Source organism: Triticum aestivum, chromosome 1A (assembly GCF_018294505.1).
Source record: "Triticum aestivum cultivar Chinese Spring chromosome 1A, IWGSC CS RefSeq v2.1, whole genome shotgun sequence".
Lineage (NCBI taxonomy): Eukaryota > Viridiplantae > Streptophyta > Magnoliopsida > Poales > Poaceae > Triticum > Triticum aestivum.
The window spans coordinates 535,579,708-535,604,941 of NC_057794.1; the positions used below are offsets into that span (position 1 = coordinate 535,579,708).

At 40.3% G+C, this 25,234-nt stretch overlaps 13 non-coding genes across 13 annotated transcripts; all 13 read right to left on the minus strand.

Moving 5' to 3' along the window:
* Window positions 1-19,254: 19,254 nt before the first annotated feature.
* On the minus strand, window positions 19,255-19,341 carry LOC123073365 (small nucleolar RNA snoR8a). Its single transcript, XR_006435664.1, has one exon. It is a non-coding gene; the product is annotated as a small nucleolar RNA snoR8a (small nucleolar RNA).
* Window positions 19,342-19,563: 222 nt separating this feature from the next.
* Window positions 19,564-19,684, minus strand: LOC123072143 (small nucleolar RNA SNORD14). The gene has a single exon (XR_006434854.1). It is a non-coding gene; the product is annotated as a small nucleolar RNA SNORD14 (small nucleolar RNA).
* A 143-nt stretch (window positions 19,685-19,827) lies between these two features.
* On the minus strand, window positions 19,828-20,008 carry LOC123072842 (small nucleolar RNA Z112). The gene has a single exon (XR_006435445.1). It is a non-coding gene; the product is annotated as a small nucleolar RNA Z112 (small nucleolar RNA).
* Window positions 20,009-20,066: 58 nt separating this feature from the next.
* On the minus strand, window positions 20,067-20,147 carry LOC123073121 (small nucleolar RNA snoR77Y). Its single transcript, XR_006435591.1, has one exon. It is a non-coding gene; the product is annotated as a small nucleolar RNA snoR77Y (small nucleolar RNA).
* A 57-nt stretch (window positions 20,148-20,204) lies between these two features.
* LOC123072902 (small nucleolar RNA snoR31/Z110/Z27) lies at window positions 20,205-20,301 on the minus strand. The gene has a single exon (XR_006435474.1). It is a non-coding gene; the product is annotated as a small nucleolar RNA snoR31/Z110/Z27 (small nucleolar RNA).
* Window positions 20,302-20,343: 42 nt separating this feature from the next.
* On the minus strand, window positions 20,344-20,437 carry LOC123073556 (small nucleolar RNA snoR31). The gene has a single exon (XR_006435688.1). It is a non-coding gene; the product is annotated as a small nucleolar RNA snoR31 (small nucleolar RNA).
* Window positions 20,438-20,496: 59 nt separating this feature from the next.
* Window positions 20,497-20,592, minus strand: LOC123072230 (small nucleolar RNA R30/Z108). Its single transcript, XR_006434923.1, has one exon. It is a non-coding gene; the product is annotated as a small nucleolar RNA R30/Z108 (small nucleolar RNA).
* A 61-nt stretch (window positions 20,593-20,653) lies between these two features.
* Window positions 20,654-20,757, minus strand: LOC123072966 (small nucleolar RNA Z107/R87). Its single transcript, XR_006435508.1, has one exon. It is a non-coding gene; the product is annotated as a small nucleolar RNA Z107/R87 (small nucleolar RNA).
* A 40-nt stretch (window positions 20,758-20,797) lies between these two features.
* On the minus strand, window positions 20,798-20,884 carry LOC123073398 (small nucleolar RNA U31b). The gene has a single exon (XR_006435667.1). It is a non-coding gene; the product is annotated as a small nucleolar RNA U31b (small nucleolar RNA).
* An 89-nt stretch (window positions 20,885-20,973) lies between these two features.
* LOC123072810 (small nucleolar RNA Z43) lies at window positions 20,974-21,069 on the minus strand. Its single transcript, XR_006435428.1, has one exon. It is a non-coding gene; the product is annotated as a small nucleolar RNA Z43 (small nucleolar RNA).
* Window positions 21,070-21,166: 97 nt separating this feature from the next.
* LOC123072573 (small nucleolar RNA snR60/Z15/Z230/Z193/J17) lies at window positions 21,167-21,260 on the minus strand. The gene has a single exon (XR_006435254.1). It is a non-coding gene; the product is annotated as a small nucleolar RNA snR60/Z15/Z230/Z193/J17 (small nucleolar RNA).
* A 66-nt stretch (window positions 21,261-21,326) lies between these two features.
* Window positions 21,327-21,403, minus strand: LOC123073165 (small nucleolar RNA U83). Its single transcript, XR_006435622.1, has one exon. It is a non-coding gene; the product is annotated as a small nucleolar RNA U83 (small nucleolar RNA).
* Window positions 21,404-21,605: 202 nt separating this feature from the next.
* Window positions 21,606-21,702, minus strand: LOC123072806 (small nucleolar RNA Z43). The gene has a single exon (XR_006435426.1). It is a non-coding gene; the product is annotated as a small nucleolar RNA Z43 (small nucleolar RNA).
* Window positions 21,703-25,234: the final 3,532 nt, after the last annotated feature.

Genomic DNA, 25,234 nt, shown 5'->3' on the forward strand with positions numbered 1-25,234 from the left:
GATCATGTATATAGGCATCACGGCTGTGACAAGTAGACCGACTCCTGCCTGCATCTACTACTATTACTCCACACATCGACCTCTATCCAGCATGCATCTAGAGTATTAAGTTCATAAGAACAGAGTAACGCATTAGGTAAGATGACATGATGTAGAGGGATAAACTCAAGCAATATGATATAAGCCCCATCTTTTCATCCTCGATGGCAACAATACAATACGTGTCATTTCCCTTTCTGTCACTGGGATCGAGCACCGAAAGATTGAACCCAAAGCTAAGCACTTCTCCCATTGCAAGAAAGATCAATCTAGTAGACCAAACCAAACTGATAATTCGAAGAGACTTGCAACGATAACCATTCATGCATAAAAGATTTCAGAGAAGAATCAAATATTGTTCATAGATAGACTTGATCATAAATCCACAATTCATCGGATCTCGACAAACACACCGCAAAAGGAGTTACATCGAATAGATCTCCAAGAAGATCAAGGAGAACTTTGTATTGAGATCCAAAGAGAGAGAAGAAGCCATCTAGCTAATAACTATGGACCCGAAGGTCTGAAGTAAACTACTCACACATCATCGGAGGGGCCATGGAGTTGATGTAGAGGCCCTCCATGATTGATGCCCCCTCCGGCGGAGCTCCGGAAAAGGCCACAAGATGGGATCTCTTGGGTACAGAAGGTTGCGGCGGTGGAAATAGGGTTTCGTGGTGCTCCTGGATGTTTTCGGGGTATGTAAACATATATAGGAGGAAGAAGTAGGTCGGTTGAGCCACACGTTCGTTTCTTGACGTCCACTCCAAGTCCTCTGGATCACGTTTGTTCCAAAAATCACGCTCCCGAAGGTTTCATTCCATTTGGACTTTGTTTGATATTCATTTTCTGTGAAACACTGAAATAGGCAAAAAAACAGCAATTTGCACTGGGCCTTCGGTTAATAGGTTAGTCCCAAAAATAATATAAAAGTGTAAAATAAAGCGCATTAACATCCAAAACAGATAATATAATAGCATGGAACAATCAAAAATTATAGATAAGTTGGAGACGTATCAAGCATCCCCAAGCTTAATTCCTGCTCGTCATCGAGGAGGTAAATGATAAAAACAGAATTTTTGATGTGGAATGCTTTCTAGCATGTTCTTCAATGTATTTTTCTCTATTGTGGCATGAATGTTCAGATCCGAACGGTTCAAGATAAAAGTTTGTTGTTGACATAAAAATAGTAATACTCCAAGTATGCTAATCAAGCAATTATGTCTTATCAAAATACCATAGCCAAAGAAAACTTATCCCTACAAAATCATATAGTTTGGCCATGCTTTATTTTCGTCACACAAAATGCTCCCATCATGCACAACCCCGATGACAAGCCAAGCAATTGTTTCATACTTAGCCTTTTCAAACTCTTTCAACTTTTACGCAATATATGAGCGTGAGCCATGGACATAGCACTATGGGTGGAATAGAATATGATGATTGAGGTTGTGCAAGAAGACAAAAAGGGAGAAAGTTTCACATGGACGTGGCTAATCAATGGGCTATGGAGATGCCCACCAATTGATGTCAATGCAAGGAGTAGGTATTGCCATGCAACGGATGCACTAGAGCTATAAATATATGAAAGCTCATCAAAGAAACTAAGTGGGTGTCCATCCAACTTGCTTGCTCACGAAGACCTAGGCAATTTGAGGAAGCCCATCATTGGAATATACAAGCCAAGTTCTATAATGAAAAATTCCCACTGGTATATGAAAGTGACAAAATAAGAGACTCTCTATCATGAAGATCATGGTGCTACTTTGAAGCACAAGTGTGGAAAAAGGATAGTAACATTGTCCCTTCTCTCTTTTTCTCTCTTCTTTTCTTTTGTTTGGGCCTTCTTTTCTCTATTTTTATTTTTTTATTTATTATTTTTCGTCCAGAATCTCATCCCGACTTGTGGGGGAATCATGGTCTCCATCATCCTTTCCTCACATGGGACAATGCTCTAATGATGATCATCACACTTTTATTTACTTACAACTCAAAAATTACAACTCGATACTTAGAACAAAATATGACTCTATGTGAATGCCTCCGGCGGTGTATCGGGATTGCGATGAATCAAGAGTGACATGTATGAAAAATTAAGCATGGTGGCTTTGCCACAAATACGATGTCAACTACATGATCATGCAAAGCAATATGACAATGATAATGCGTGTCATAATAAATGGAACAGTGGAAAGTTGCATGGCAATATATCTCGGAATGGCTATGGAAATGCCATAATAGGTAGGTATGGTGGCTGTTTTGAGGAAGATATAAGGAGGCTTATGTGTGATAGAGTGTATCATATCACGGGGTTTGGATGCACCGGCAAAGTTTGCACCAACTCTCAAGGTGAGAAAGGGCAATGCACGATACCGAAGAGGCTAGCAATGATGGAAGGGTGAGAGTGCGTATAATCCATGGACTCAACATTAGTCATAAAGAACTCGCATACTTATTGCAAAAATCTACAAGTCATCAAAAACAAGCACTACACGCATGCTCCTAGGGGGATAGATTGGTAGAAAAAGACCATCCCTCGTCCCCGACCACCACTCATAAGGAAAGCAATCAAGGAACACCTCATGCTTCAAATTTGTCGCACAACGTTTACCATACATGCATGCTACGGGACTTGCCAACTTCAACACAAGTATTCATCAATTTCACAATTACTCAACCAACACACATTTAATATTACCACCTTTTTATCTCAAAACAACTATCAAGCATCCAACTTCTCTTAGCATTTAAAATTTATAACCAAAGTAAATTACCATGTGATACGTCCATTTTGCATCATGCTTTTATATCGATATTTATTGCATTATGGGCTGTTATTACACATTATGTCACAATACTTATGCTTATTCTCTCTTATTTTACAAGGTTTACATAAAGAGGGAGAATGCCGGCAGCTGGGATTCTGGGCTGGAAAAGGAGCAAATATTAGAGACCTATTCTGCACAGCTCCAAAAGTCCTGAAACTCCACGGAAATCATTTTCAAAATATATAAAAAACACTGAGCGCAAGAAGTTCACCAGGGGGGCACACCGTGCCCACGAGGGTGGGGGCGCGCCCCCCTACCTCGTGGGCCCCCTGGTGGCCCTCCGATGCCCATCTTCTGCTATATGGAGTCTTTCGATGAGGAAAAAATCATAAGCCATCTTTCCGGACGAGACTCCGCCGCCACGAGCCAGAACCTTGGCAGAACCAATCTAGGGCTCTAGCGAAGCTGTTCTGCTGGGGAAACTTCCCTCCGGGAGGGGGAAATCATCGCCATCGTCATCACCAACGATCCTCTCATCAGGAGAGGGTAATCTCCATCAACATCTTCACCAGCACCATATCCTCTCAAAACCCTAGTTCATCTCTTGTATCCAGTTCTTGTCTCTAAGTCCGGGGTTGGTACCTGTGGGTTGTTAGTAGTGTTAATCACTCCTTGTAGTTGATGCTAGTTGGTTTATTTGGTGGACAATCATATGTTCAGATCCTTTATGCATATTAATACCCCTCTGATTATGAACATGAATATGCTTTATGGGTAGTTACGTTTGTTCCTGAGGACATGGGAGAAGTCTTGTTATTAGTAGTCATGTGAATTTGGTATTCGTTCGATATTTTGATGAGATGTATGTTGTCTCTCCTCTAGTGGTGTTATGTGAACGTCGACTACATGACACTTCACCATTATTTGGGCCTAGAGGAAGGCATTGGGAAGTAATAAGTAGATGATGGGTTGCTAGAGTGACAGAAGCTTAAACCCTAGTTTATGCGTTGCTTCGTAAGGGGTTGATTTGGATCCATATGTTTCATGTTGTGGTTAGGTTTACCTTAATACTTTTGTTGTAGTTGCGGATGCTTGCAATAGAGGTTAACCATAAGTGGGATGCTTGTCCAAGTAACGACAACACCCAAGCACTGGTCCACCCACATACCAAATTATCAAAGTACCAAACGCGAATCATATGAACGTGATGAAAACTAGCTTGATGATATTCTCATGTGTCCTCGGGAGCACTTTACATCATATAAGAGCTTGTCCAGGCTTGTCCTTTGCTACAAAAAGGATTGGGCCACCTTGCTGCACTTTATTTAGTTTTGTTACTTGTTTCTTGTTACCAATTATCTTATCACAAAACTATCTGTTACCTATTATTTCAGTGCTTGCAGAGAATACGTTGCTGAAAACCGCTTATCATTTCCTTCTGCTCCTTGTTGGGTTCGACACTCTTACTTATCGAAAGGACTACGATAGATCCCCTACACTTGTGGGTCATCGCCATGTTGTTCTAAAGGACTCTCAAAATGATATAAGTGAAGCATGAGAGATCAATTATTTATATAAAATAGGACCACCGCCGTGCTCTAAAAGATATAAGCGAAGCACTAGAGAAAAAATTATCCAACTCAAAAGATATAAGTGAAGCACATAGAGTATTCTACTAAATTCCAATTCATGCGTGTCTCTCCCAAAAGGTGTGTACAGCAAGGATGATTGTGGTAAACTAAAAAGCAAAGACTCAAATCATACAAGACGCTCCAAGCAAAACACATATCATGTGGCGAATAAAAATATAGCTCCAAGTAAAGTTACCGATGGACGAAGATGAAAGAGGGGATGCCTTCCGGGGCATCCCCAAGCTTAGGCTTTTGGTTGTCCTTGGATTTTACCTTGGGGTGCCTTGGGCATCCCCAATCTTAGGCTCTTGCCACTCCTTGTTCCATAATCCATCAAATCTTTACCCAAAACTTGAAAACTTCACAACACAAAACTTAAAAGAAAATATTGTGAGCTCCGTTAGTAAAAGAAAACAAACCACCACTTCAAGGTACTGTAATGAAGTCATTCTTTATTTAGATTGGTGTTAAACCTACTGTATTCCAACTTTTCTATGGTTCATAAACTCTATTACTAGCCATAGATTCATCAAAATAAGCAATCAACACATGAAAAACAGAATCTGTCAAAAACAGAACAGTCTGTAGTAATCTGTAGGTTTCGAATACTTATGGAACCCCAAAAATTATAAAATAAATTTCTGGAAGTGAGGAATTTATCTATTAATCATCTGCAAAAATAATTAACTAAATAGCACTCTCTAGTAAAAAATGGCAGCAAATCTCGTGAGCGCTAAAGTTTCTGTTTTTTACAGCAAGATCGCAAAGACTTTCCTCAAGTCTTCCCAAAGGTTCTACTTGGCACAAACACTAATTAAAAGCATAAAACCACATATAAACAGAGGCTAGATGAATTATTTATTACTAAACAGAATCAAAAAGCAAGAAACAAAAATAAAATTGGGTTGCCTCCCAACAAGCGTTATCGTTTAACGCCCCTAGCTAGGCATTGATAATTTCAATGATGCTCACACGAAAGACAAGAATTGAAGCACAAAAGAGAGCATCATGAAACACGTGACAAACACATCTAAATCTAACATACTTCCTATGCATAAGCATATTATAGGCAAACAAATTATCAAGGCAAGCAAAAACTAGCATATGCAAGGAAGCGGAAAGAAACAATAGCAATCTCAACATAACGAGAGGTAATTTAGTAACATGAAAATTTCTACAACCATATTTTACTCTCTCATAATAATTACATGTAGGATCATAAGCAAATTCAACAATATAGCTGTCACAAAACATATTCTTAACAAGATCCACATGTATGCAAAGTTGACACTCTTCCAAAATAGTGGGATTAACATTAACTAAAGTTATGACCTCTCCAAACCCACTTTTATCAAAAACTTCATAAGATTGAACATTCTCCAAATATGTGGGATCTACAGTTGACACTCTTCCAAACCCACTTTCGATATTATTGCAAACATTATAATCAATCTCATGTTCATCATGGGGCTTAAATAAATTTTCAAGATCAAAAGAAGAATCACCCCAATCATGATCATTGCAACAAGTAGTAGACATAGCAAAACTAGCATCCCCAAGCTTAGGGTTTTGCATATTACAAGCACAATTGACATTAAGAGAATTTATAATAACATCACTACAATCATGCTTTTCATCGAAGGAACTATCAAGTATGGGTGCAATAGCAACGTTCTCATGTTTAACATAAGGAACTATAGCAAATTCATCTTCATAAATATTGGCATCATGGCCACAAGAATAGCAAGCATCAGGTTCATCAAGGGATATTTCAATCAAATCATCAGAATCATAATTACCTGTAGATTCATGCATATCATTATTTTCTTCCGAAGCAATGGTCATTCTTTCAATAAATTCTTTGACATAGACATTATGAGCATAGTTTTCATAGCAATATTTAAGTATGTCAAAATTTTCAGATTCGTAGAGAGTAATATCATACTTTTCAATCAAAGAAGCAACTTCATAAGCACCCTTAAAAGCACAGATTCTTCAATTTGTTCGATATCGTAGTAACTATAAACACCCTTTGCATAAGAAGATAAGATTTCATTATCATTAAACTCACATAGGCAGGGGAGGTGTTTTTAGGGTTCTTAGAGCAACAAGTAAGATCACAAATTTCACAAAGATTCCAAGCATAACATAGCAATCTGTTTATTTGATCCCATAAGAGTCTCCCTTTTTCAGACAGACGGTGACGCACAAAATGAGCATGCTCATTTAAAGATTTCCTATCAACTAGGCTAGTTGGGGTTTCAGAACGAGCACATAAGGATCGAAGATGATCCAAGTAGAACACTTTAAGTGGATACATATCAATAGATTTTTAGCAAGCAAAGATGCAAGCAAATATAAGGCACATGGAAACACAAAGAAAGGTACATACAGGAAGAAGGCGAACGGAAAAAGGGCGAATAAAACAGCAAGGGTGAAGTGGGGGAGAGGAAAACGAGAGGCAAATGGCAAATAATGTAACGCGAGGGATAAGAGTTTGTGATGGGTACTTGGTATGTCTTGACTTGTGCGTAGACTCCCCGGCAACGGCGCCAGAAATCCTTCTTGCTACCTCTTGAGCACTGCATTGGTTTTCCCTTGAAGAGGAAAGGGTGATGCAGCAAAGTAGCGTAAGTATTTCCCTCAATTTTTGGGAACCAAGGTATCAATCCAGTAGGAGGCCACACGCAAGTCCCACGTACCTACACAAACAAATAAGAACCTTGCAACTAACGTGATAAAGGGGTTGTCAATCCCTTCACGGTCACTTACGTGAGTGAGATCTGATAGAGATAATAATGATAAGATAAATATTTTTGGTATTTTTATGATATAGATTGAAAGTAAAGGTTGCAAAGTAAAATAGATTGGAAACTTATATGATGGAAGATAGACCCGGGGGGCATAGGTTTCACTAGTGGCTTCTCTCAAGATAGCATAAGTATTACGATGGGTAAACGAATTACTGTTGAGCAATTGATAGAAAAGTGAATAATTATGAGAATATCTAGGCATGATCATGTATATAGGCATCACGTCCGTGACAAGTAGACCGACTCCTGCCTGCATCTACTACTATTACTCCACACATCAACCGCTATCCAGCATGCATCTAGAGTATTAAGTTCATAAGAACAGAGTAACGCATTAGGTAAGATGACATGATGTAGAGGGATAAACTCAAGCAATATGATATAAACCCCATCTTTTTATCCTCGATGGCAACAATACAATACGTGTCGTTTCCCTTTCTGTCACTGGGATCGAGCACCGCAAGATTGAACCCAAAGCTAAGCACTTCTCCCATTGCAAGAAAGATCAATCTAGTAGGCCAAAACAAACTGATAATTCGAAGAGACTTGCAAAGATAACCAATCATGCATAAAAGATTTTAGAGAAGAATCAAATATTGTTCATAGATAGACTTGATCATAAACCCACAATTCATTGGATCTCCACAAACACACCGCAAAAAGAGTTACATTGAATAGATCTCTAAGAAGATCGAGGAGAACTTTGTATTGAGATCCAAAGAGAGAGAAGAAGCCATCTAGCTAATAACTATGGACCCGAAGGTTTGAAGTAAACTACTCACACATCATCGGAGGGGCCATGGAGTTGATGTAGAGGCCCTCCCTGATCGATGCCCCCTCCGGCGGAGCCCCGGAAAAGGCCCCAAGATGGGATCTCTTGGGTACAGAAGGTTGCGGCGGTGGAAATAGGGTTTCGTGGTGCTCCTGGATGTTTCCGGGGTACGTAAACATATATAGGAGGAAGAAGTAGGTCGGTTGAGCCACAAGGGGCCCAGAGGGGGGAGGGCGCGCCCAGGCGGGTAGGTGCGCCCCCTGCCTTGTGGACACCTCGTTCGTTTCTTGACGTCCACTCCAAGTCCTCTGGATCACGTTTGTTCCAAAAATCACGCTCCCGAAGGTTTCATTCCGTTTGGACTCCGTTTGATATTCCTTTTCTGCCAAACACTGAAATAGGCAAAAAAACAGCAATTTGCACTGGGCCTTGGGTTAATAGGTTAGTCCCAAAAATAATATAAAAGTGTAAAATAAAGCCCATTAACATCCACAAATAATATAATAGCATGGAACAATAAAAAATTATAGATACGTTGGAGACGTATCAGCCACCACCCCGCCGATCCCGACGCCGCCCAGCACCGCTAGATGGGCCATTCCCCCATCGGAAAAGATAGAAGGTTTCGCCGTGGCAACCTTCCACTACCTTCCGGGCAAGTTTTCCGGCGCTCCGGCCGCGTAGGGCGGTATACCGGTGGCTTTGCTCCCACCGCGCCCGCTAGGTGTTCGGCGATTTGTCTGCTCGGCGATGGACTCAGACGATGAGGAGGCGCTCGCGGCATTGCTGGAGGAGGAAGCCGATGCCGACGTCCACGACGAGGAGCATCTCATGGTCCTCGCCGCCCCCGCCAGCCTGCTCGCGAGCAATGAAAAGCCGTGGCCAGGCGGCTTCGCGTCGGGGCGGCTGAAAGCAAAGAACCGGCATTGTCTGGAAGGCTATTGCATGCTCTACTCTAACTACTTCGCCGACGCTCCATTGCATGGTGACAAAGTATTTCGGGACCGTTATCAGATGAGCCGAAAGCTTTTCCTCAAGATTGTGAATTCCATCCGGGAGTTCGACAGGTACTTCAAGTGCAAGAAGGATTGCACCAGCAAACTTGGATTCACCTCAATCCAGAAGTGCACGACGACGAGGATGCTTGCATACGAAGCTAACAGTGATTCACTCGGCGACTATGGGCGCATGGCGTTTGCAGGGCAGTGGTGGCAGTGTTTGGACCGCAATACTTGCAATCACCCAATGCTGAAGACACTGCTCGGATCCTAGCATAGAGTGCGGCAAGAGGATTTCCTAGGATGCTTAGAAGCATCGACTGCATGCATTGGAAATGGAAGAACTATCCATTTTCTTAGCAGGGGATGTACAAAGGCGGTTGCAATGTGGTACTTGAGGCAGTGGCCACATAGGACCTCTGGATTTGGCACTCCTCCTTTGGTATGCCAGGAACTCACAATGACATCAACGTGTTGCAGTGCTCCCATGTCTTTGCCAAGCTTTTTGAAGGTCATTATCCTCCGGTGAACTTCGAGGTCAATGGGTAGCACTACTGCAAGGGGTACTACCTAGCTGATGGCATCTATCCAAGATGGTCTACATTTGTGAAGACTATCTCAAACCCTGTGATAGGAGACAAGAACTCTCACTTTGCGAAGTTTCAGGAGGCTTGCAGGAAGGATGTCGAGCGGGCATTTGGTGTGCTCCAATCTCGATTTGCTATTGTCCGGTACCCTGCTCAACCTGGTCGAAAGATCAAATGTGGGACATCATGACTTGATGTGTGATGTCTACTACGCAACTTTATTCTTATAGACTCGTGTTGGACCTCCAAGCGCAGAGTTTTGTAGGACAGTAGCAATTTTCCCTCAAGTGGATGACCTAAGGTTTATCAATCCATGGGAGCTGTAGGATGAAGATGGTCCCTCTCGAACAACCCTGCAACCAAATACAAGAAATCTCTTGTGTCCCCAACACACCCAATACAATGGCAAATTGTATAGGTGCATTAGTTAGGCGAAGAGATGGTGATAAAAGTGTAATATTGATGGTAGAAATATATTTTTATAGTCTGAATAAATAAATACAGCAAGGTAGCAAATAGTAAACGGGCACAAAAGCGGTATTGCAATGCTTGAAAATGAGGCCTAGGGTCCGTACTTTTGCTAGTGCAACCTCTCAACAATGCTAATATAATTGGATGATATAACCGTCCCTCAAAGTGCAACGAAGAATCACTCCTAAGTTCCTATCTAGCGGAGAACATAAGACAGAATTGTTTGTAGGGTACGAAACCACCTCAAAGCTATTCTTTCCGATTGATCTAACCAAGAGTTCGTACTAAAATAACACCAAAGCAAATTCAGATTCATAATATTCAATCCAACACAAAGAACTTCAAAGAGTGCCCCAAGATTTCTATCGGAGAAAAAAAGACAAGAAAATGCATCAACCCCTATGCATAGATTACCCCAATGTCACCGCGGGAATCCGCAAGTTGAGTGCCAAAACATATATCAAGTGGATCAATACGATACCCCATTGTCACCACGAGTATTTAATTGCAAGACATATATCAAGTGTTCTCAAATCCATAAAAGTATTCAATCTGATAACAACGAAATCTCAAAGGGAAAAACTCAATTCATCACAACAAGATAGAGAGGGGAAACACCATATGATCCGACAATATTAACAAAGCCCGCGATACATCAAGATCGTGTCATCTCAAGAACACGAGAGAGAGAGAGAGAGATTAAACACATAGCTACTAGTACAAACCCTCAGCCCCGAGGGTGGACTACTCCCTCCTCATCGTGGTGGCCGTCGGGATGATGAAGATGGCCACCGGAGATGATTCCCCCCTCCGGCAGGGTGCCGAAATAGCTCTAGATTGGTTTTCGGTGGCTACAGAGGCATGCGACCGTGGAACTTCTAATCTAGGTTAATCCCGAGGGTTTTCGGAATATTTGGGAATTTATAGGGTAAAGAGGGGGTGTAGGAGGCCACCGAGGTGGGCACAACCCACTTGGGCGCGCTTGGGCCCCCAGGCGCGCCCTGGTTGGTTGTGCCCCCCCCCCCTCGAGGCACCCTTGAGGTGCTGCTTTGGCCCATTGGTGGTCTACTCATCCATAAAAAATCCACAAAAAGTTTTGCGGTGTTTGGACTCCGTTTGATATTGATTTCCTGTGATGTAAAAAACATGAAGAAAACAGTAATTGACACTTGGCACTATGTCAATAGGTTAGTCCCAAAAATGGTATAAAATGACTATAAAATTATTATAAAACATCCATGGATGATAATATAATAGCATGAAACAATCAAAAATTATAGATACATTGGAGACGTATCAGCATCCCCAAGCTTAATTCCTGCTCGTCCTCGAGTAGGTAAATGATAAAAACAGAATTTTTGATGTGGAATGCTGCCTAACATGTCATCTCATATTCTTTTCTTTATAGCATGGACATTTGGACTTTTATATTGTTCAAAGCAATAGTCTAGTTTTGACATGATAACTTAAATACTCAAGCATATCAACAAGCAACCACGTCTTTCGAAATATCAACACTAAAATAAGCTATCCCTAGTCCATCATGCTCAACCATTGATCCATTCATGAAACACACTCGCATATTAACTGCACCCAATGCTCAAGTACGATCGTACTGCCTCCTAGTTGGTGCTTTTATAAGAGAATATGGAGACTCAAATTCAAAAATAAAAATTGCATAAAGTAAAAGAAAGGCCCTTCGTAGAGGGAAGTAGGGATTTGTAGAGGTGCTAGAGCTCAAACCGAAAATTGAGAGATAAAAACATTTTGAGAGGCATACTTTTCCCACCAACGAAAACGGCTTAGAGTTCCCAACACTATACATGCTAGATATATAATAGGCGGTTCCCAAACAAAAATTAAAGTTTATTCCTTTTTCCACCATACTTTCACTTTCCATGGCTAACTGTATCCACGGGTGCCTTCCATACCAACACTTTTCAAGGAATTTATTATTTGACAACCTAAAGTAAATTCACTTTTCATTTCGGGACTGAGCATCCCTAATACCTTTGCCTTACTCTCGTGCAATGACAAGTGAATAAACACTCATCGTGAGAATAACACATCCAGCATGGAAAATATTAGCCACCCCTCACCGCCTCGCGAGCGGTACGAGCACAAAAAAGTGAAATTTATTTTGAATATTAGAGATGGCACATACAAATTTGCTTAGAACGGCAAAAGAATACCGTGTATAGGTAGGTATAGTGGACTCATGTGGCAAAACTAGTTTAAAGGATTTTGGATGCACAAGTAGTGATCATACTTAGTGCAAAATGAAGGCTAGCAAAAGATTGAGAAGCGACCAACCAAGAAACGAATAATCTCATAAGCGAGCATTAAGCATAATTAACACTGAATAATGCACAACAAGTAGGATATAATTTCATTGCATGACTATTGAATTTCGTGCTTGCATAGGGAATCACAAACCTTAACACCAATATTCTTACTAAAGCATAATTACTCATCAAGATGACTCACATATCACATCATCATATCTCAAAACTATTACTAAGAAGCAAGTTCATTTTGTCCAATGATCTTCATGAAAGTTTTTATTATATCCTTCTTAGATATCTATCACTTTGCGACTAATGTTCATGTGGTGCTTTTGATAAGCTCAAACAACTATAAGTGAAGATCATGAGCATAACATTTCTTTCTCTCAAATTAATTTAAGTGAAGCAACACCGTGCTAAAAAAGAAATAAGTGAAGCACTAGAGCAATTCCATAGAAAAGAGCTTCGTTGACGGGATGTGCGTGCCGCTTACCTAGCCTCCCTGGCAACTATTTGAGGATTCTATTTTATTTAAAAACTTTCAGATCTAAGTACTTTATTAAAACGGCAAGCAAAACAAAATAAAATTACATTCCAAGGATAGCACACATCATGTGAAGAAGCAAAAACTTAGGATCAACCGATACTAACCGATAATTGTTGGTGAAGAAAGGTGGGATGCCTACTGGGGCATCCCCAAGCTTAGATGCTTGAGACTTCTTGAAATATTATCTTGGGATGCTTTTTTGTCTCCTTAATTCCTTTTATTTCACGATTTCCCTAAATCTTAAAAACTTCATCCACACAAAACTCAACAATAACTCGTGAGATAAGTTAGTATAAACCAATGCAGAAACCTTATCATTCTCTACTATAGCAAATCACTAAAATTATTATTCAACATTGCATACTAAATGCCTCTGCATATTTAATACTCCTATCCTCAAATAGAATCATTAAACAAGCAAACAATGCAAACATAACAGCAATCTGCCAAAACAGTACAGACTGTCAAAAATGCAAGAGTATCAATACTTCTTAAACTCCAAAGATTATGAAATTTTACCACACTATAAAATTTATCATAGCTTATTTTGCAAAAAGTTTCAACATTTTATCACATTCTGACTTTTCTAGGGAATGTTCGCAACAACGGTAAACTTTCTGTTTTCAAACAGCAACATGTATACTTGCAAAATAAGCATGGAAAAGGCTATCATTGCCACTTTTATTGAAATAAAAGAGGCAAAAAATTATTCTAAATAACAGAAAGCAAATCCTAACAAAATAAATTGACACTCCAAGCAAAACACATATCATGTGACGAATGAAAACATAGCTCCAAGTGAGGTTACCGATAATGTTGGAGACGAAAGAGATGATGCCTTCCGAGGCATCCCCAAGCTTAGTTACTTAGATCTTCCTTGAATATTACCTTGGAGTGCCTTGGGCACCCCAATCTTAGGGTCTTGTCACTCTTTATTCTCCTCATATCGACATCTCACCCAAAACTTGAAAACTTCAATCACACAAAACTTAACGGAACTTTGTGAGATAGGTTAGTATGATAAAGAGCAAACCATTTCACTTTTGGTACTGTCAAAGAAAAGATTCATAATTGTTCTCACACAATTCCTACTGTAGCATATTATTTCCACAATTTATATTGAGCAATATAAGCCATGAAAATTAGAAAACAAGCAAACTATGCATTGAAAACAGAATTTATCAAAAACAGAATAGCTTGTAGTAATCTGTACTCCAACCATACTTCTACTACTCCAAAAATTCTGAAAAAATAGCAAAACCTGTTAATTTGTCTACTAATCTTCTGCAAAAAGAATCAGCATTTTATCATGCTTCTGTTAAAAATGAGAATTGTTTTCCTGAGCGCAAAAGTTTCTGTTTTTCAGCAAGATCAAATCAACTATAACCGTAAGCCATCCCAAAGGTCTTATTTGGCACTTTATTGAAAGAAAAGCAATAAAACATGATTACTACAGTAGCCTAATCATGTGGACACACAAAAACAGTAGGTAAAAGTGTTGGGTTGTCTCCCAATAAGCGATTTTCTTTAATGCCTTTTAGCTTGGCATGATGAATTCAATGATGCTCGCATAAAAGATACAAATTGAAACATGAAAACGAGCATCATGAAGAATATTGCTTGCACATTTAAGCCTAACCCACTTCCTATGCATAGGGATTTTGTGATCAAACAATTCATGGAAGCAAGAATCAACTAGCATAGGAAGACAAAACAAGCATAACTTCAAGATTTTCAACACATACAGAGGAAACTTGATATTATTGCAATATTTACAAGCATATGTTCCTCTCTCATAATAATTTTCAGTAGCATCATGAATGAATTCAACAATATAACTATCAAATAAAGAACTCTTTTCATGATGCATAAGCATAGAAATTTTCTTACTCTCCACATAAGCAAATATATTCTCATTCATAGTAGTGGGAGCAAACTCAACAAAATAACTATCATGTGATTGAAAATTAAAATCATGATGACAATTTTCATGGTTATGATTATTTTTTATAGCATACATGTCATCACCATAGTCATCATAGATAGCAACTTTGTTCTCATAGTCAATTGAAGCCTCATCCAAAATAGTGGATTCATCACTAAATAAAGTCATGGCCTCTCCAAATCCAATTTCATCAATATAATCATTATAAATAGGACGCATGCAATCATCATAATAAATTTTCTCATGAAAACTTGGGGGACTAAAAATATCATATTCATCAAATATAGCATCCCCAAGCTTATGGCTTTGCATATCATTAGCATCATGGATATTCAAAGAATCCATACTAACAACATTGCAATCATGCTCATTATTTATATCAAACATTCTATTGAATTCATCTTCTATCAATTGAGCACAATTTTCTTTTCCATCATTTTCACAAAATATATTATAAAGATGGTCAATAATATGATGCAACCTCAATTCCTTTTTTTGTAGTTTTCTTTTATAAACCAAACTAGTGATAAAACAAGAAACTAAAAGATTCAATTGCAAGATCTAAAGATATACCTTCAAGCACTCACCTCCCCGATAACGGCCCAGAAAAGAGCTTGATGTCTACTACGCAACTTTATTCTTGTAGACTCGCGTTGGGCCTCCAAGCGCAAAGTTTTGTAGGACAATAGCAATTTTCCCTCAAGTGGATGACCTAAGGTTTACCAATCTGTGGGAGGTGTAGGATGAAGATGGTCTCTCTTGAACAACCCTACAACCAAATACAATAAATCTCTTGTGTCCCCAACACACCTAATACAATGGCAAATTGTATCGGTGCACTAGTTCGGTGAAGAGATGGTGATAAAAGTGTAATATTGATGGTAGAAATATATTTTTATAATCTGAATAAATAAATACAGCAAGGTAGCAAATAGTAAACGGGCACAAAAGCGGTATTGCAATGCTTGAAAATGAGGCATAGGGTCCATACTTTTGCTAGTGCAACCTCTCAACAATGCTAATATAATTGGATCATATAACCGTCCCTCAAAGTGCAACGAAGAATCACTCCAAAGCTCCTATCTAGCGAAGAACATAACACGGAATTGTCTGTAGGGTACGAAACCACCTCAAAGTTATTCTTCCCGGTGAATCTATCCTAGAGTTCGTACTAAAATAACACGAAACTATTCTTTCCAATCGATCTAACCAAGAGTTCATACAAAAATAACACCAAAGCAAATTCAAATTCATAATATTCAATTCAACACAAAGAACTACAAAGAGTGCCCCAAGATTTCTACCAGAAAAACAAAGACAAGAACGTGCATCAACCCTATGCATAGATTACCCCAGTGTCACTGCGGGAATCCGCGAGTTGAGTGCCAAAACATATATCAAGTGGATCAATACAATACCCCATTGTCACCACGAGTATTCAATTGAAGACATATATCAAATGTTCTCAAATCCATAAAAGTATTCAATCCGATAACAACGAAATCTCAAAGGGAAAAACTCAATTCATCACAACAAGATAGAGAGGGGAAAACACCATATGATCCGACTATATTAACAAAGCCCGCGATACATCAAGATCGTGTCATCTCAAGAACACGAGACAGAGAGAGAGAGAGAGAGAGAGAGAGAGAGAGAGAGAGATTAAACACATAACTACTGGTACAAACCCTCAGCCCCGAGGGTGGACTACTCCCTCCTCATCGTGGTGGCCGCCGGGATGATGAAGATGGTCACCGAAGATGATTCCCCCCTCCGGTAGGGTGCCGACACGGGTCTAGATTGATTTTTGGTGGTACAGAGGCCTGCGGCGGTGGAATTTCTGATCTAGGTTAACCCCGAGGGTTTTCGGGATATTTGGGAAATTATAGGGTAAAGAGGGGTGCGGGAAGCCACCGAGGTGGGCACAACCCACCTGGGCGCACCTGGGCCCCCAGGCGCACCCTGATGAGTTGTGCCCCCCTCGGGGCAGGCGCACCCTGGTGGGTTGTGCCCCCCTCGGGGCACCCCCAAGGTGCTGCTCTGGCCCATTGGTGGTCTTCTAGTCCATAAAAATCCATAAAAAGTTTCACGATGTTTGGACTCCGTTTGATATTGATTTCCTGCGATGTAAAAAACATGCAAAAACATCAACTAGCACTTACACTATGTCAATAGGTTAGTCTCAAAAATGATATAAAATGACTATAAAACAATTATAAAACATCCAAGAATGATAATATAACAACATAGAACAATCATAAATTATATATACGTTGAAGGCGTACCACTGTGTTATTTTGTACATGATCATTGAGAGCAAGCAAGAAGAGCCAGTGTCCTCTTGCGCAAGTTGATCACCAGTTACCGGCAACCTGGACTGCCTTCCTCAATATGCGTCAGAAGATCTGAAACTCACAGGTGCATCAACAACTGCAACAGGATCTAGTGGAGCACATATGGAGGCTCAAGGGCAACACCTAGCTCGACGTGTGATGAAATATGAGTTTTTATTTGTTGAACTATATAATTTGTATTGAACTATATTATTTGTGATGAACTATGTGATAAAAAAAATTACTTTTATTGAATTTGCGCCAAACCATGGCAAATATGGGCTGATTTGCGTCGATATCGAGACAATTGTGGGCCAAAAGACAGGCACATTTGCATAAAAAAATGGGCAAATATCGAAAAGACAGGCACATTTGCATAAAAAAAGGGGCAAATATCGATGCCTAGGGCCAACGGCTAGGAACCCAATCGCCTCCAGAGCCGACTTGGCCCCAGGCAACAATTTTTAAGCCTTTTGGGGGGCTAACGGCCGAAGATGCTGTAAGATAGCACCATTGTACATGCCAAAATAGTTCATGAGTAGTTGAGTCGTCTCTTGCAGGAGAAAAGGTGAAACGAGAAAAACCCACCAGCCGCCCGTTATGGTGGACTAATAATGTTGGATAGGCTCTGTTTTTTGCAGGTGGTTTTCGCAATGTAATTTAGAAAACGTTTGTGGGAGGCAGTGGATCCTCTGCTCCGCCACCCCTGTCTCCCCGACGAGATCTGCTACCACGGCAAGGCGGTGCCGGTCGGCCATGGCCTGCCCCAGCACCCCTTCTAAGCAACACAACCGGCAATGACATGCCCTCATGGCGCGCGGCGAGATGCACCCGTTGATGCAAGGCAGTGGAGCAGCCGACCTGCGGCGAAAACTATTGCGTCCAACAGCGATTGGGAGTACTTTTTGCTGGAATTCTTTGGGAGTACTTTTTTTCAATTTTTTTCTAGAACCAAATTAATTTTGTTGAAACCATGTTTTTTTTGTTGGAACCATAACAATTATTGCTAGGAAGAACATATTTTCTGCTGGAACCACATCCAATTTTGCTAGAATCATTTCAATTTTTTGTTGGAATCATGTGTTTTATGCTGAAAGCATATCTATGTTTCCTGGCTGGAACCACCTTTCAATTTTGCCACTGATCAGGGCTGTGTTACCATGAGGCTACAGTGTACTGGGCGAGCTTGTAATCACGTCCGGTTTTGATGCAGATAGTCCGATCATTAGTCATACTAGCAATTTAAGTCCAATGGATTGCAGGTAGTCCGATCATAGTAGCAATTTGTCAGGCTGGTGATTGATCAGGGCTGTATTTAATCAGTTTGATCGTCATTCAGGCTGCTGTTTAAACCTTCTGTTTATTAAGGCTGCAGCAAATTTCAATAACTTGTCTTAAACCCTCACCTCAATCTCAAAAATGGAATTGAAAAGCTCCAATTTAAATAATGGTACCGGGGAATCATTCTTTGAATCATCCAGATCTATCAGCGAATTCAATAAAAAACGGACTGACCCTCGGAATACACCATCATCTTTCAAAGTGCGCAGTCAACATTATGCTATATTTACATGAGAAATTCATGACCATAGATCAATCACCAGCAATTAATCTCATCAATAAATCTCTGTTTCAACATGTACATCTGTAGAAACCAAAGAGTGAAATTCAGATCAATAACATGTACTCCCTCCGTTCTTAAATACTTGTCTTTCTAGGGATTTCAACAAGTGACTACATACTACACAAAATGAGTAAATCTACACTTTAAAATATGTCTACATACATCCATATATTGAGTCTATTTGAAATGACAAGTATTTGGGAACGGAGGGAGTACAATTCACCAGGTACTGTTTCAATGCTTCAAACACAGAGCAAGAACCCTCACTGACGGTGGAGTTTAGATTGATCATCTATTGCTACGGTCTCCGAACATTATATAGATAATGAACAGGGCACCACGCAAGAACTGATGGCTCAGCTGGGTAAAAGCATTAGCTCTCACATAATATGGGAGTCGTAGAAAGGAAAACAAAGAGTAAAATAACATAATAATACACATTGGTGCTCAGATTCTATGGGTGTATAGATGTCGTTCATAGGGATTTTCCCATCAGTACGAGGAATGTTCTATAATCACTGCACCAAAAAAGGATCAATTCCAAAAAATAAGAAAGAGAAGAGCTTAGAATATGGGGGCGAGCGTAACCCAACATCCATCTGTACGGATTAGTGCTCTAAGCGCCACCTGAATAATCTCAGGAGCATTGTAAACTCTGGATGCAAGAACATCAGCTAAAACATTCAAACTGTGCACCCACATAGAAAAAAATCAAATAAAAGAAAACAAAGCACAGGGACATTATTCATAAGGCTCAGACATCCAAGGAAGGAATTAGCAGCATTAGCTCTCAAGCCTGGCTGGGCGAAAGCTCTTAGGCGGCATCTGCGAATGTTTTGAGAAACAAGCCTTATATTTATCTTCATCGCCATATTCCCAAACTAACCAAATCATATTGACAACTTAAAAGCCACTGGAAAAATAATTTAACCACAATAACAAGCTCTATAGAGTGACCAACTAAAATACAGACACAGGTTACAATTAACACACAAAAAAAAGATCAAACAGAGAATCCCTCAGAGACCCATTTAAAATCATGCACACAGCAGAACCAAACCAGGTGCAAATGGACATTCCAGCCCTGCCCAAACCACAAAGGTTATAGCCAAAGGAGGACACCTGCAGTGGTAAGAAACAGCTGTTGTTTACAGTGTCATACGGCACTTCCTGGTCAAAGAATCTTCACCGGGATAATTTAAGTTTGATCAAAATTAACACTAATGAAATAAATAAAAGCATTCGCCATTGGTTTTGTGCCACAGAAAGCCGCAAAAATATCGTCATTCAGAATCAGACGGTAATTCCAACATAAAGCTGATCATCATAGGCTTCAACTACTTTGCAGGTCTCTGGTGTAATTGTAAAAGCAAATACATAAGAAAACATGGCGTATCATCAGAATATAAAAGCCTTCTCATCCACAGGAAAATAGGCACTGTATCAGAAGGTGTCCTAAGATTGAATAAGGTTTCATCACATGATACCAACGAAATCATGCAGAACATAAATAATTAAAACTAATCTCTAATGGATTCAGTTGCAAAGATGACATCACACAGGCAGCTCATGCCACCCCTCGGATCAAGTGTTGGATTATGCATCAATACCTCCTCATAATCCAAAGAGATAACCTAAATTGAAAAGCAAAACAACAGCCAAAAAGATCAAAGAAAGATATAGTTGCTCAGTAGTGGCAATGTTTAATTGGTTCGATTCTGCCAGCAATGTCGTCAATGCTTTCAGAAGAGGGAGCTTGTTATCCTCATTGCAACTACACTCTCCAAAGGAAACAGACACTGACAAACAATGAACGGCAGATTAAAAATAAAGGCTATCAGATGGCTCGGTTCAGCGGGATAATCGGCATACAAAACAACTCCTGAGAGAAGACCTGTGATTTGGTCTGTTGAGCTTGAATATTTGCAAATCGTCACTGACATCACCCAAGAAAATCAAACCAACTATTTGAGTTTCATTTGCTGAGTCAGATTTAATAGTATGTCAATCAGCACAGATCCACCTAAGCAGACCCTAAGACTGGGGCGACAAATTTGAAATCATCATCCTCACAACTACAGAGATCTGCTAACGTATGTACCTTTTGCTATACAAAATTATTTAAGTCTAAATGATTTCAATGGATAATGTGTAAAAAGAAGACTCGGAATATGGGTGGTGATATAGCAGGATGGTCGGCAAGGCAAATAAATGCCAGTTACGACGAACGAGACCAAATATCAATCTTCACTGTCCTCTACAACAAATTCATACATGAGGATACAAAGATATAACGAACAAACAAACAAACAAACACACAGATTGTGCAATTCTCGGGGAGAAGATAAGGTTGTAAGGTCATCAGATAGGAGCGAAAGACTATTTTTGTTCAAGTAATCACGATTTGATCATATGAACTATGCACTTGGGATCATCATTCGACCTTCGCAAACCAATAATTTCAAGAGAAAAAAGCGACAAGAAAAAATACAAAAGGATTCAAGGGATCGTGATGCCTCAGAAGGAAGGCAGTAGGTTATGTAATCACTAGTGATTCATTGAGAAAGGTTCACACTAATCATCAGCAGCAGCACGAACCCACAAAATCAACATCAAAAAGGACAAAGGGATGAGCAGCATCATTGGCCTCATAGAGAAGATTAGATCGTTCCACATGAAGAAACTTCGGACATATGCTTGTCATAATTAATTTAATCCTCGGCCAGCGATAAGAAACGAGAAATAAAACAAGAAGAGCAGCTGCATGGGGACGGCGATTCTAATCGAGAAGAGGACTCGGAATATGGGTGGTGATATTGCAGGATGGTCGGCAAGGCAAGGAGATTGCCAGTTACGACGAACGAGACCAAATATCAATCGTCACCGTCCTCAGGACAGATGCAAGATCCACACGGGAAGACCAAAACCGAAAACGGGTTGCAAAACAAGAAGGCAGATCGAGATATGATGGGTCAGAGGGTGAGGACGGGGGAAGAACCTGTTTGCTGGGATGGATGGGAGGTGGCGGCGTGGGGAAGAAGGGCATCTTCGCCGCTGCTTATATAGAGGGGTTCTGGGGCGTTAGGGTTTGGCTGGGGCGCCGGGCCGACTTGTGCCGTTGGATGGCCGGTCGTGGCTGCGTTCGGTGTGATCTGCTCGGCCCGTAGCCCCAGAACTAACGGGCCTGACGAACCCATCCATCCAATCCGCTAGTTCCGCCTGACTGTTTCTTTCTTTTCTCAATAAAAAAACTGACTGTTTCTTTTTTTTTCTCAAATATAGAGAAGAAAAAACTTATATTTTCCAAAATTTGCCTGGGCGCAATTCACGAGGAGGTGAAGATATTATAGGCAAAGAAAGGGAAGTTAAAGTATCAGGTAGAAAGGTAAAATTGTACAGTTTTGCTAAAGCACATCTAGATGTGCCATAAATATCGCGCATCTAAATTCTGTGTCATTGATCTTACGTCGAGATTCGTGTGGACATTTTCTTTTTCTTTTTTCTTTTTTTCTTTATGTTTGATTCACTCACTTAGATATACAATAACTAGAGCACATCTAGATATGCCCTAGACACACCCAAAATTGTATATGGCCTTTAGACTTTTCGCACATCATCTGTGGTCGGTGTCACAATGGAATTGCGACGAAGATTACTAGGTGTGCAGAAAACCGTCCACATGATCACCAACAACAATGATACAATAGCAAGAGGGCGAAATAATGCTGGAATTTTTTCAAGAAAGTCATTGTGAGAAGGTAAATTAGTCTTAAGAATATGTGGAAAGACACCTCGGACAGTAAGGCATCCCAATAAGACTTTTTGTTCTCGCAAAAAAAGTGACACATTTTGTTGAAGTTGAAGGCTAAGTGATACTCCAAACAGTCATAAGTATAAACAATTGCACAGCCGTAAAAACTAATGCAAGGGCAACTAGGTAAAATATAGGGTGGTACGACAAAGTACAGACCAATTGTACATATTACCTACTTCTACTTAATTACATGTCATCCTGATCCTCATGCACGATAAATCAGTCAATACATTGGGTCCATGATTTTGTTCGGCACAATCGTGTGGTATGTGTTACAAGTTTTATTTGATATTAATGAACAAGTATGCGAGTAGTTTTCCACGGACTCTGCTCCCTCCCGTGCAGTCTGATTAGATTGTATATAGATGTGAATCTAGGGTTGATAAAGTCAGGGGCATTGACATGCCACCATATAGAATGATCTTTGCGAAACAACTTGAAAATACGTCAACATCTTTTTCACATGTTTCTAAAGCAAAATATCAAATAAGATACCGAGGGGAGAGATTAAGAGGGGGTGATCGAGTCCTTTGTGGCGTGTACCTCCGAGTGTGTATCAATGCAAGTGCAATTGGATTCACCTAGTTTTTCTGAAGTTTCAATGTAAATAGTAGTTGATATCAATAAAGCTACCAGTGTTGGCCTTCCCCAAAGAAAAAGACTAGTGTAGACGTCCTTGATATCAACTTCGTGTGTGGTAACTTGTACAGGATTGTAAGAATTCATTTTTTTTTGGTAAGCCATGCATACACCACTCTATGAAAAAAAACTAAGTTAAGGGCTACGCAAATAATTTTGGGACAACGAGTAAAGTCGCACCTACTAGTCACATTTGTATTTGATTCCTCTTTATAAATACTAGGATGTGAGTGGTGTCATGACCATATAGTCAGACATATAAATATAGGTTGGTTCATCTGCTCGTCCAACTTCATATCTTTAAGTGGGAAAACTCTGTTGTAATTGCTAATTGGGAGTGATTATGCTTTAGGAATGAGCGGCGTTGGGAAATACAATCCAACTACCAGCACTCGGTGCATAAACTGAAACAATGGCTACCCGAAATATTTTTGGTACAACGAGTAGAGTCGCGCCTACTAGTCCACCACGTCTCCGTGTCCTCTTTACACATATACTCCCTCCGTCTGAAAATACTTATCCTCGAAATGCTTGTATCTAGACTTATTTTAATTCTAGATACATCCATTTTATTCATTTTTAGGACAAGTATTTTCGGACGGAGGGAATACCAGATATGTGAGTGCTAACATCAATGGCTCCAGTACACCTCTGATGTTGGTTAGAGTGACCTGATCACTGGTGGCAAGCACGTCCTATGCGATGAACATGAGAGGTCACGATCATGTACAACACAACCATGGTTCTCAAAGCCATGTTGGGAACGAATTGATGAATGTTGTGTGTGCAGCAGGAGAAAGTCATTTGTATACCGGGCAGTTACACCCGAATTGGTGAACCATGCATGCAAAAACGATAAGAATGCCATGAAATCGTCCATTGAAAACACCTAGGTTGTTGCCACTTGCGTCAAACTGTGCAAAGTTTATCAGCTAATTATTCGAGTGAGTCTTTCAAAGTCAGGGATTCCACCATTGTTGGTCTATGATCTACAATCGGCTGACCAATAGGAGGTCAATTAGTCCAAGAATTCAATGTAAGACACCTCATGCAAGCTTTGTTTTCTATTACAGCAAGGCAGCTCAGTAGACATTGATGATGCCGCAAGCTAATTTTGACCCCAAAACAGCAGAAAACAATTAAACGATAGTAAGAAAATACAAGTACAACTAAGAAGCATCCGGGACGGTGGTACAAAGACAAAGTCCAAGACAATAGTACGAAATCCATCGGATCAGCGACGCGTGTGAGTCACCTACTTAATTATAGATCATTTGATCCTCAGGTGTGACATATTGCTAGTGCATCGTGGTCGGGATCTTGTTTGCCAAACTGGTGTGATCTGTGTTGAAACTTTTACTTGGTATCGACGAACGGGTATGCAAGAAGTTTGTCTCAGATTCTGCTCGCTCCATCGCAGTCTGTGTGGATTGCCTGCAAGTGTGGATGTGGATCCAAGGGTCGACAAAATCTGGAGCATTAACGTACCACCAGACACATCGACCGCAACAAAATAGTTTGGAAATATGTCAACATCTTTTCATATACTTCTGAAACAGCTCATCAAACAAGATTTTGAGAGGAGAGTGTATGAACTACCGATGCCTTCACGCACAGAAAGATTGGGCCTTATGACATCCTTTGAGTTCACCATGAAGGATACAAGTAAATGCCATGGAACGAACTGATTGTTGGAATACGGATGGGCTTAGGCCCATATAAGACACTAATCCCTAGTTAATCTTGAGGCCCATGTACGAGATGGCGGGTGGTGAGAAGTTTAGTCCCACCTTACTAGTTGAGGAGAGTTGAGACCCCTTTATAAGGGTTGCTCTACCACTTGCCATTGGGAGCTTGGGAAGAGGAGTGATGCACGCGCGCTCCTCCTCCTCCGCCGCCCGCCTCGCCTCTTCACGACGCGCGCGCGCCGCGGGTTGCGGGAATGAGCCGAAGCTTATTTTTGCCGCT